Source organism: Canis aureus, chromosome 18 (genome assembly GCF_053574225.1).
Source record: "Canis aureus isolate CA01 chromosome 18, VMU_Caureus_v.1.0, whole genome shotgun sequence".
Lineage (NCBI taxonomy): Eukaryota > Metazoa > Chordata > Mammalia > Carnivora > Canidae > Canis > Canis aureus.
The window spans coordinates 42,639,683-42,652,708 of record NC_135628.1 but is presented as its reverse complement, the minus strand read 5'-3'; the positions used below and the strand labels follow the sequence as shown (position 1 = coordinate 42,652,708).

The window sequence follows — 13,026 nt, the reverse complement described above, 5'->3', positions numbered from 1 at the left end:
TAGTAATTTTATAATGTACATCTAATTCTCAACCATCTCTGATTTATATTGGCTATTTGAATTTATGAAACACATTTTCCAGAAACTCGGAAATAAGGTTTTGCTATATACTACCCAGTAATTTTGATTGGCGGTCCATGTAAATGTATCCTTTTAGTGTGTAAAGATCTCCTGTTTATTGCTCTGATTAAAAAACAAAAACAAAAAAAAAAAACAACTTCTCTGGTTTAATAACTTTAAAATCAGTTACCCTTATCTTTAACTTGATTTATATGAGTATGTAAATATTATCATTGTTGAGTAATTACTATGAAAAACTTTAAGTTTAACAAAAATAGTATAATGTAATGCAGTACATTTTAATGCATTCTTTCTTCCTCAGGCATTTCCAAGATATTTTCTTAGGTTTTCCCTTAAAATATTGAAAATTTACTAAATATATTAGGAAAACTCAATTGTACTACCAACTTTTTGAATTGTAAAATTTTCATTTAAATGATTTTTTAAATTCAATCTTCTAAATAAATTACTTCCTGTCAATTTCGAAATGACCTGGGGTTTTCTCTTTTTTTGTTGCATGTGATTTAGTGTATTACATTGAGGCAGTGAAACTTGCAAAGATGTTGATACTTGCCTGAGGGGAAAAAGTATATCAGGTGGTAGCTTATAAATTTAAGAAGAAAAAACAAGACATTATTATTTTTTTGAAACTTTCCGTTTTCATGGGTTCTAGTGCTCTATAATTATCCCTGTGCTCCCTGTACAACATGTCAGTACTATGTTCATATTTGTATAATTGTCATCATATTTCCTTTTTTCCCCTTTTGATAGACATTCCTATATCTTCTTTTTGCTTAGTGTGTGTGTGAATACTTGTATGTTCTTAGCATACCGTCGTGACATGTTCAAAATGTGTTCTTAAGTTCCTTTCATCATCTATATTAGTATTCTGAATAGTCAGAAAAATAACCGTGGAAATATAAAAGATGATGATAATCACATTGAAACACCTACATTTCCTTTCGATGTATAGCGTCCTATCGTTTTCACTGACTTCTAACATTTCTTTTCTAAGATAATACTTGCATCTTAACTGTACACATGGCCTAACAATTGTGTCGCCATAGCTGCCTTTGGTTGAGCTAAACGGTGCACTCACGTTTTAGATAGACTGTTCAGATGAAGCAGAGAAGGTAGGACACAGTCAGTGGCGGTAAATCATGATAAAGTGCGATCTGGGAGGTAGGAGGAAGGACAAAGGAAGTCACCTAGGAGAAACTTCTGTGAATGGCCTGACAGCAGGGGCAAGTAAAGGAAATACTGCCTGGAACCAAGGTCCTGGAACCAAGAGATGCAGCCTCACGGCTCTAATATAGAGGATCCATGCAACCTAATTCTTCTAGAATGAACACCTATTGTGCATTGAAATCTGTCTTATTAAATGAGATTATATAATGTATGTGTCTATATTCATGTAACTATTTTACCTTGTCTCGTTATGGATTTTTCCTAAAAATAATATAGAAAGGAATTCTTTGCAGGGTTCTTTGGATTTCTAGAAGAAAGTATATAATAGCATAGCTCTGTGGATCAGATATTTTTTTCATAAATTGAAGGGAGAATCTGATTTTTAAACCCTGCTATAAATGTGTTCAGCTACCTAGATCTTACTGTGCTCAATACCTATTACAGTAACTGGCAACTATTTTATGTCCAATAAATGTTAGTCAATGGGAAAGTTGGCTTTATACTCTTCATTCCTCTCCTTTGGGACTACTTCTTCCTATTCCCTTCAGTGAGATATATTCTAATAATTTTTTAAATATAATCCCAGCAAAGTTTAAGGATCAGTGTGCTGATGTCAGGGCTTCAGAACCATATCTCCTCTACCTGCAGTTCTCTTCCTGTAGCTCTCTCCTCTAAATCCTATCATCTTCTTAAGGCCCAGCTCTTAAAACCTAGGAGATTCCCTCAGCTGAATGACATTCCTCTTGGCTCTGACTCCTTGAGGCCATCTGCTTTCTACCTCTTTAAAAGCTTGATGCTCTGCTCTCCACCACCCTGAGCTCCCCAGGTACATCCACCATGCCTTGTTCCCCTTGGCAATGATCCAGCACCTGGCTGTGCCATCTGGACATAGTAGGTGGTCAATGAACGCAGCAATGGTTCTTGTCTCTCTGCATGAGTGTTACAGAATCAGGCAGGCACAGACAGACTGGAACAGCGTGGCATAACTAGAATAACATCTAAAAAGTTGAGGACAGTGTTCCACTTTGCTTAAACAAGAAAGAACCAGGTCATCCTGTTACTTTTTGTGGATTTGTTATGTTTCTCTTGTGTTGCAGATATTAGTCATTGAAAACCTTTTTTTTGTCTGAAAGAAAATGTGTTCAGATTAATTTCTAAATTTGTCTGAAAAACAAATTCTAAAATCTTACCTGCAAAAAAATGTACTTAGGTAACTTTCTGCATTGTCTTCCCCAGAAAATTCCAATTAAATAATTTTTCTTTAAAAAGAGCAAGTACTGGGATGCCTGGGTGGCTCAGCAGTTGAGCGTCTGCCTTTGGCTCAGGGCATGATCCCAGGGTCTGGGATCAAGTCCTGCATCTGGCTCCTTGTGGGAAGCCTGCTTCTCCCTCTGCCTATGTCTCTGTCTCTCTCTCTGTGTCTCTCATGAATAAATAAATAAATAAATAAATAAATAAATAAATAAATAAATAAATAAAATCTTTAAAAAAAAGAGCAAGTATTAAGCTCTAAGGTATATTAGAAAAACTATATAGTTCAGAACTGAGAAAGATTACTAATTTTGTTGAGAATATCCTTATCATCTATGGGAGTATACTTTAAAGGAGAGAATCCTTGATTTCTAAGTCAAGAGCTTGTGTTTTATTCCTAGTTCTTCCTCCACTGCAATGCCCACTGCACCCTCAGTTATCAGTCATTTAATCTTTCTGACCTTCAGTGTCTATGCCTACTTAATGGATCTGCTAATCATTCAGGAAGATGTTATGAAAATTGTTTGGAGAGATGCAACAGAGAGTTTTACCTTCACAAGAGAAGGTACGGAAAGGTAATTGAGGTTGCTGGTCTGTGGGTCAGAAGACCTGAAATTTAACCGGAAGTTGGCCAGGAACTACCTGTGTGACCTTGGCAACATATTTCAGCCCCTGGACCTTAAGGTCTTTGTCAATAAAAATGTTGACTACATTCAACAATTAATATTTGCTGCTATAGCTTGAAAATGCTGTAGTTGGTGCCATCATTATACAGCTACTCTTATAAATCCCCTAAACAAGAATAGTGCCAGTGGATGGGACTCTTAATGTTAGCAACCCAGAGAGGGTTCTGGACTTAAATGTGAGATATATTGGGGTCTTCTAACATAAGCCTCTGTATTTTCGAGATTGAGTAGAAATGAAGACCTCTAGAAAAACATTTGAAAAATTCACTAGACAAGGGAGAGAGGAGCCAGGTTTTTAATTACTTGGCTAAAACGAAATGTGATGGATTAAATTATTCAACCCTCATTAATAAGATGCGATAAATAAATTACAATGGTACTCAGAGAACCAGGACACTAAAGACTAGAAATGTTGGATGACAGAGAAATTCTTCAAAGATATCATGAAGCATAACTTTGGGAGATGTGATATATCTGTAAACCATTGAAAACGTCTATGGCAGCCTCCTGTGAGAGGCAGTGGGAAGTGGGGCATTGGGGGGGTGTTAAAAGGCAGTATGCTGTGAATCTGAGGGGCTCCAGCAATATAAGAAATCCTGAGAACTGCTGATCCAAAGCCATTATTAAAATTGTGTGCAGAGAAACAGGCTGTTGCCTCTGTGTCCTTGTTTTCTATCACATTGGCCCATGTGCATGGTTGGTTTTAAGGTTTTCCCTAGATGTGCAACAACATTTTCACAGTTGGAACCAGATGGTCGTGGATTAGTAGCTTGGCCACCATGTGACCTTGAGATTCTTAAACTTTCCGATCCCTAGTTTCCTTCACCCACAGAGTAAGGATACAATTATCCACCACAATAAGCTGGGGCGAGAATTCAGTTAGTGTCAACTATGCATATTTTGCACTTAATAGACCTTTAATAAATATTAATAATATACAACCAACATCTCTTTCATGACATTTCCTATTCAATTTTTTTTAAGACAGCTAACCCTTTGACTGACATGATTTTCTTTTTCAGCAAGATTGAAACATCTACCCATTGCAGGAAGAACAACCCCAGAAACAGCACACACTCGAAATTGTCTTAGGCTTTGACAAAACCACATCTCTGGGTATGTGAGGAATGGAGGAGAGAGTGGGTTGTCTCACTTGAGACCTTACCTCAATACCGCTCAACCTCCTTAGTCTGTACCTCCCTGTCTTCCTCACCTTCTTCCTTCCATTTGGCTCTTTGTTCTTCCTTCCCACTGCTTTGGTGTGGCCCATGAGTGCTGACATTTGTATTAAAAGCCATGAATGCCATTGTTTCCCTGCAAGAGCTCCTCCCCCCACCCCCCCCCATCACTCTCCCATAATCCTTGGCTCCCACTTTTCTTGCTTTAAGAGCTGTCATCCTATCAATCTCTTTTCTGCCTTTCAACCTTGTCTTCTTAGCTTGGCCTTTGATGACATTGTATCTCCTGCCCAATACTCTTTCTCTAGAAATATGTGAGGGGAGCTACCCCACCTCCCCTACCCCCTTTTTTCTTTTTTCTTTTTTTTCCTTTTTCATTCCGCAGGGTTATTTTCATATCAGTTCATATCATATCAGTTCATATTGCACCTCTCCAGTGTCAGACCCTCTGGTGTCATTCCATTTCTCTCAGAATAAAATCTCAGTCTTGCCCTACATTACCTTTACTCTCATGCCTGTCATGGCTCTCTCTTGTCTCACCTCGTATAAAGAGTGGGAAGCAGTTCAGAACCCAGGTATGGCCAGATTCATGTCTCAGGCCATCATGGTTTTTTTCCCTACCATATTACTACTCCAGGTTCTGGCATTCCCGGTGGGAGCCAGTGAAGGGTAACATTAGTGCTTCAGAGTTGCATCACTGGAGCCAGGCTTGGTGGTTTCAAATCCAGATCCTACTGCTTAGTTGCTTTGTGTTCCTGGGTAAGTGACTTGACTTCTCTGAAACTCAATATCTTTATCAGGGTTAAGACTCTCTGCCTCTAGGGTCATCCTGAGGATTTAAGGAATTAATCCATGTAATGCACTTACAGGATTGGCACATAGAAAGTACATGTTAGCTATGATTATTACTAATATTCCTCCTGATAAAACAGCTGTCACTTCTTAGAGTTTTGCTGTCCTTTTTCCTGGGCACCTGGCCCAGGATTTACTGCACAGTACTCTGTGTTCAATCGGTATAGCCACCACACCCTTGGATCATTTGCTACCAGTGTTTTATGCTCCATCTTCTCCCTTCCGACTTTTCTCTCCCCCTCCCCCTCCCTTCCCCCTTCCCTCTCTCCTTCCCCCTCTTCCCCCCTTCTCTCCTCATAAATCCTGCCTTTCCTTACTTTCTTCTACACTTTCTCTCATACATTGTACAGTCTGTTCTGCATTAGCCCTCACCGTCTTCTCCTCCATTCTCGTGCTATTTCTGTTCTCACAGAGGAAGAGTTCTGGTGGGAAAAGAACTGTCATGTCACCAGGAAGAGCCCCCAGAAGCAATCTTTTGGAGCTCTTACTTCCTGGGTAGAATTTTGCTCTTTCAAGGGGCCTCTGCGTCTGAGATCTGAAGCCCTTTATCAAAGACTGCTTGCTGCTCAAGTTGATCAGAAGTGCCATCTCAGCACTTTTAACCCATGTGTGGGTTATACCAGCAGCATCCAATGCTTTAGAAAACACTGACTTGTCTTATCAACAATCAGGGGCCAACCATAAAATCAACCATAACCAATTGTATTGCTTGCTGCTCCTAGGGGGCATGGATGAAATAATGTGGTTGCTTTGATGCCTAATAAAGTTCAATTCCAGTGATGGTGAGAATGTAGGAAGGAATGAAAGACATATTCAGTGCAAGTGTTTTTTTCCTCTTTGTCCTATTAGATTAGGAACTCCTTGAGCAAAGGGATCATGTCTGCTGTCTTCATTTGTAATGTTTAGGACCAGTGCCGAGCTTAGTGCCTTATTCACAATATGCGTTCAGTAATTAAACACTCCCTGAATTTTTGCTTTCCAAGTACTAGATAAACGTGGTCAAAATTTGAGTACACAAAGGCTGAAAGAATGAGTGCAGTGCTTTATGTGATTGTCATTCAGGTAGCTTTGTAAAACATACAATTCTAAACACTAAATTGTCAGACCAGTAAAAAAAAAAAAAAACTTATCACGAATCTATAAACTTCCTTAGCATATCTTTTGTGGCAGTTATTACACTAGATCCCCTTATTCGTAGTTTCACTTTCCACAGTTTTAGTTACCTGCAGCCAACCATTGTCAGGAAGCAGATGATCCTCCTCAGACCTACCGTCAGAAGGTCAATAGTAGCCTAGCTAGGTCACGATACTGACATCACTTACCTCACTTTATCTCATCACGTAAACGTTTTATCATCTCACATCATCACAAAAAGGAAGATGAGTACCATACAATAAGGTATTTTGAGAGAAAGAGAGAGACCACATTCACATAACTTTTATTACAGTTCTATTATTGTTCTATTATATTATGGGTTATTGTTGTTCATCTCCTAATGTGCCTACTTTATAAATTAAGCTTACCATAGGTATGGATGCATAGGAAAAGCCAGTATATATGGGATTCAGTTCTGTCTGTGGTTTCAAGCATCCACTGGGTGTCTTAGAAAGTATCCACAGTGGATAAGGTGGGGGGACCACTATACTATAAATTATAGTGATATAGAAATATATCTTAATTCTCTCTATTATTTGTTAAACTTCTTGGGGGAACTAGTTTCTACTGTTGTGCTATACACATCATGTGCTTTCAATACCTGTTTGCTGAATAAATGAAAGGATGATGAAATGGATGATGTTATACTGCCACTACTGTCCAACCTTTGTCCAAACCTTTGTGTACTCAAATTTTGACCACGTTTATCTAGTACTTGGAAAGCTAAAACCTATTTTAGGTTTTACATAATTCAATGGTCTTATTAGGTAAAAGTTACTATCTATATAATACATATATGGATTTGGCATTAAAATAAAAATTCTATAGGTCAAAATTATATCAAACTATATTATTTTTTATGATTCAAAAGGCACTTCAAGATCTTTAATTTACAAAATTAAGAGAAACCAACTGGTGCCCTAAAAATATATCTTCATCTCTTGTTTTGGTCTGCCAGTAGTTTTCTGTGACTTTTAAATAAATATACTTTGTCAAGTTATCTAGTTGTATGGGTTCTGAATAAAAAGCAATCTTATATTCTGGTTGAAAAAATTTTAGAAGGCTAAAGTACCTTGAGAAAGACAATATAACATTGACCCAAAGTGATGAAAATTATTGTATTTTAATTTTTCTTTAATACATTTGTATCTCGACATTATTACATTTCTAGACCAAAATGGTTTGTACATCTCCATTGCTTGAGCAGGAGGAAATCATTATAATGAAAAGAGTTATTGAAAATGGTCCATGTTGTGTAATTCCCAGGATAAATGGGCTGAGTAGCAAATATTTCTGTTGTGAACTGTTTTATACCGAAATGTGCATTATTAAACCCATTTGTTGAGCACATTGGAAGATCGAATATCTTCCTAACTCGACACTGGAAAATGTTTATTTGCTATTCCTCTCCTTCCTCTGCTCTGATCTTGTTAGATATTGTTTCTGGGTTTTCTGGAATCCATCCATATTAGACGGGGAAAAAATCATAGCTGAAGAAACCAGAAAAACAGATACAATTTATAAACACATATTTTTAACAAGTTCATAAGAAATTTAAAATAGCATACATAATAGAACCAGCATGTAGGAAAACATATAGACCGATGTGGTGGGTAACTATTTTTATACTGTCATAAAGCTCCTATACATCTGAAAAACACAAAAACAGTAGTCATCAGGCAGTAAGAATTCGAATGCAGCAAAATAATGCTAGTGATCAGGATGGTTTAGGGATGATGTGATGTCCTTTTGATTTTATAAGTAAGTTACTTTATGTATAGTGTGTACTGAAGTAACTATTGCCCTTTAAAACACTGTGTGTGAAATCAAGTTGTTTTTATTTCATTTAGAGTAATCATATGTGGGTCTGGTTCCATGTTTCAATTACTCCCCCCCAAAAACCCACCTCTGTTGAAAAATCAACTGAGCACCAAAGACTAGAGTTGAAGGTACTAGCAAGAGTTGGAGTGGAGGAAGCAGAAAGCAGTTTTCCTCTTGACAAAGTTCTCCTCCCTTATCTAGAGTCAAATTGGAAGTAAAACATCCAGGTGTAGATTTATCTATTTCCTCATTCATTTCATAAATATCTACTGAATACTTACCATGTGTCAGCTCAGTACTCAACTTGGGGACACGTTATAAAAAGTTGTTAATGTGACATTGGACTTCTGGAGAGAGTTTGAAGTTACAAATATAGAATTGGAAGTCAGAGAAATGGCTTAAGAGCTTTGAAGCAGTTGGAAATTAAGGGAAGTTAAATGAAGAGACAGGTGTATGCTGAGATGTGGAGGGGATACCAGACCAGTTACATTCAATTGCTTCGGGAAGTCTCTGCTATGAATGTTTATAGGAAAGATATGAGAGATTTTGAGGAGAGAGAACTATGTGTGTATAGCTGTCTGGGAGAATGTTCCTGGCACCGAGTCGGGGACTGTTGTTGGCATTGTGGCACAAGGAAAGCAAGTGTGAGTATGGTATAGTGAGCCAGAGTACTCTCAGCTTTCCTCCAGCCATGCTCCTGGGCATACATGGAAAAACTAAATAGCATGTATGATGTGGGTTTGCCCACTGACAGTGGGTCACAAGAATATGACAGGGGTGTAGGTGGACAGGGGCGTAATGGGCTGAGAAGAGGGTTCATGGATGGATTAAAATAAAAAGGACATGGGGATCCCTGGGTGACGCAGCGGTTTGGCTCCTGCCCTTGGCCCAGGGCGCGATCCTGGAGACCCGGGATTGAATCCCACATCGGGCTTCCGGTGCATGGAGCCTGCTTCTCCCTCTGCCTGTGTCTATGCCTCTCTCTCTCTCTCTCTCTCTCTCTCTGTGACTATCATAAATAAATAAAAATTAAAAAATATTTAAAAAATAAATAAACTAAAAAGGATTTAGTGTTTATTGAACTCAGTGAGTAGAAAGCCAGGAGAAGGTTAGGAAGGGGAAGAGTTCAGTGGTACACATGGGGTTGGGTATATAAAACAAACATTCCAAGTACCTGTAATGCTTAAATTCAGGGAATGATCCTGCTGGTCTGTGGCTGGAGTAGAGTGGAGTTAGAGGATTGCAGGGAATAAGATCATGGGACTCCACAGCTGAGGTAACTGATGGGTCCCCAGAATGAATTGTGAAGTTGTCAGAAAGTGGTGATGAGGAATGAGGATGTGGAGGAAGATCATAAGCCAGGTGCTATATTCATTTAGAAAGATGGAAGTGGGTCTCATGTGAATTCAGTAAACGACAGCTGTGGTGCCTTTAAGATGGTGGAACAGAGAACTGGTGTCAATTTTAAATGAAGAGGAAAATGAAGTTGACAGTTGAGTAGTCCAAAAGTTTAAAGTCTGGGCTTGTAAATTCCTGGAAGAGAAATCCCTTAAAATCTAAAATGGAAAAGAGGTGGGGGGGCGGGGGGGGGCAGCACCTGGGTGGCTTAGTCGGTTAAGTATCTACCTTTGCCTCAGATCATGATCCCGAGGTCCTGGGATAGAGCCCCGCATCAGGCCTCTGCTCAGCTGGAAGACTGCTTCTCCCTCTCCCCAGCTTGTGCTTTCTTGCTCTCTCTCAAATAAATAAAGAGAATCTTAAAAAAAAAAAAAAGAAAAGAAAAAGAAAAAAGAAAAAAAGAAAGAAAGAAAAGAAAAGAAAAATCCCAAGAGGGCCAGAACTTATTTTGAAGACATCCAGATACTATATACCATCAGCCATATATATTTTTTGTTGTTCTTTCAAATACATGTTAATTTGTTAGTTGTTGATTTGATTATTCATCATTATGGATACTATCTTGGGTAAGAAAAAGATGTTATTTTATATTCTGCCTTGATTCCTTTCTGAAACTTCTTTTGTATTTTTTCATGGTCTCTCAGCTTTGAAAGTGTCAAATAGTGGGAGGATATGCTTTCCCAAATATCAGATACTCAAGGCATTTTAATACATCAAGAATGAGATCCAGTTGGCAGAACCAACTACAGTAGAGAGTATGTTATTTTTCAAGTAATCCTCTGTATCTGAAAGGAAAACACTATTAGTCATTTTTTCCCCTAAATACCATAACTTATTTTATCTTACTTATACAATCACAGGCTTGGACTGGTTTTCAAAACTACCATTATATTAAGTATGTAAAATACAACTGATATGATTATTGAAGTGTGTACTTTTTGCATTAGAATAGAGAACACAAATTTTGATGAGTTTCCTGATACATGAATAAGTGCTCTGATAGCTTTAAAGACATGTTAGTATATTCATAGACATTCTGATTATTGCAAAGCCAGTTTTTTTTTGCTGGGGTACTTACCTAAATTGTTTATAAAGCATAATGAGTGCTATTTAAATCACAAAATAATAAACCCCTTCTAAGGAAATTCTTTAGTAGGGGCAGCAGATCATAGCAGTAAAGGTTGACATTGACAAACACCTGTCCTTTATAGTTACCTGCTAAAAGGCAGGTGTTTTTACATTAATTATACTTCCATTGTGCTTTTCATCACTACTATAACATACGTATCTGGAAATGTTGATAATTTGAAAGATTTCATAGCACTAAGAGCAAAAAACCCCTATTCATGCATTGAGATGAATCTATTACTTTTCAGTCCTTACTTAAGTAAAACAAGTCCATGGAATTCCAAAGTAAGATATTATCCTTTCCTACTTTCCTGCCTGCAGTGTTAATTCTCCTTTGGAAGACAGTCATCTTGCCTGCTGGATCCTTCTCTTAGTCTGACTCTGTTTGATATGAGATCAAAGGGCTTTCATTTTCTGTATCAATTAGGCTGGCTGTCTTGTCTCAATGAGATTAAGTAGCCTCTGGAGAGTAGTGACACCAGAACAGCCATAGATGAGCTGATGGTAAGCATACAATATGGCTGTCTTAATTCTTTCTAAATGATAGTTTGTCTAGTCTGATGTCTTTCTTTTATGGTTGTGTCTGAGGCTCATTTGTTCAGGGCAACCATGCAGCACACACCAGACCTGATAATCAGTGGTTTGAGTTTCTAAAAAGGCTGGAGAGACACATCAATTGTCTCGCAGGCTTAAGATATTTCCCATACTGAGGCAAAGTCCAGTTTTTTGCTGTTGTTTCTTTGATTTTTTTTTTTTTTTTTGGTAGCATACCAAGTACTGGATTATTTTACTCCAAATAAATTCTAAATCTTATACCCCAAATTTACCCCAGAGTTGCTTCAAAGAAGCATTATCAAAAGCATTTCTGAAGCCCCAGGCAAAGCTATGAAAGCCCAGTGTTAGTCCGGCTACACAGATTCTTCTGTATCTAGAAGTTTGTGGTCTGCATTTTCCACTGTCATATTTAACCACCTTTCTTGAGATAAGACTTTAATGATCTCACTGGAGAAAGTGAAGCAATGTGTTTAAAGGAGTAAACAAGATACTAGTATTTATTAACAACATCCTCTCTAGGCCTGTTCATTCTGTCTTTACTTTCAGAGATTTCCTCGCCAGCTGCTTCGTCAAGAAAAAAGAGGTTGTCAGGCATCAACTCACCAACTTGGTCTTCCTCACCATCTTCAGACTTCTCTAGGCTTAAATCTATTCTTCTTTCTTCCCTAACATCCCAGAAGAAAAACTTCTAGCACTTTCCAAGTCTTGGCCTTCACCTTGAGCCCTCAAAATCTGGCTTCCTCAGTATTTCCCCTCCTCTCCTGTTTGTGACCCATCCTTTCTCTTCTGGGTACACATGTGCTCAAGACTCCACCAGACGTTAAAGAAATAAAAAACGGTGACAAAAACAACCACTCTTTCTTTAGCTCAACTTCCTTTTTTTCTGGGCTAATGCCTTACATTTCACCTTTTCATCATCAAATTCTCAACAAAAAAGACTACATGACTTAGTCTATTCATTAGGTCTTATTCTCTCTCTCTCTCTTTTCTTTTTTATACAATAAACACCTTTGTTACATGACAAGCATAGGAGGAAAGGAGATTTTTTTGCTTTTATGGACCTTGATTTTCCTCAGATAGGACTCTAGCTCCTTGCTTTCCCGCATGGAGCCATCTACTCAGCCACACTGGCCTGGCCTTGAAGCAATGCATGCAAGAAGCTTGCCCTGCCAGAGTGGCTCCTCCAGAAGACAAAAATATGGAACGCTTCGTGGATTTTCATGTCCTCCTTGCACAGGGATCTTCTCTGTATTGTTCCAGTTTTAGTCTACATTCTGCCTAAAGGGAGCACGGTCCCATTCCCTTTTTAATGCACTGCCCTCTGATTTCTACACCCACTGCTGCTCTCACCAGGGTGGGTAAGAACATTGAGTGACCAATCAATGGACACTGTCCTACATGCCTCTCTTGTCCATTTGCCCCTAATGGTTACTATCTCCAGCAAGCAAGTCCTCTTCTCTTCAGAGCTCTGTGTTACTTCTTTCTCCTGGTTCCCCTTGTGTCTCCAAGTGTTTTGCCTCTTCAATTATTTTTTTATCCCTCCATCCATCCCTTAGAAGTTGGGGTCCCCTCGGGTTTGTTCTTTGTTCTTACCCTTTCCTCCTCCTTCCCTCCTCATCCCCCTCACTCTGAGGCAATCTCATGCTTTGGCCTGATTTCTTCTCCAACCGTAGATCTGTATCTCCAACTACTCACAGCAATTCCTCTCGAGGCCCCTCAAAATTCAGCATACCGTAAAGAATTGACAGGACATT

At 38.5% G+C, this 13,026-nt stretch overlaps 1 long non-coding RNA gene and 1 pseudogene across 1 annotated transcript; both read right to left on the bottom strand.

Annotated features, from left to right (window-relative positions):
• Positions 1-7,525: 7,525 nt before the first annotated feature.
• On the bottom strand, positions 7,526-12,069 carry LOC144288357 (uncharacterized). The gene is made up of 3 exons (XR_013356302.1): positions 11,876-12,069; positions 8,277-8,388; positions 7,526-7,860 (listed from the first exon to the last, which is right to left on the bottom strand). It is a non-coding gene; the product is annotated as an uncharacterized LOC144288357 (long non-coding RNA).
• A 395-nt stretch (positions 12,070-12,464) lies between these two features.
• LOC144289278 (U6 spliceosomal RNA) lies at positions 12,465-12,563 on the bottom strand (annotated as a pseudogene).
• Positions 12,564-13,026: the final 463 nt, after the last annotated feature.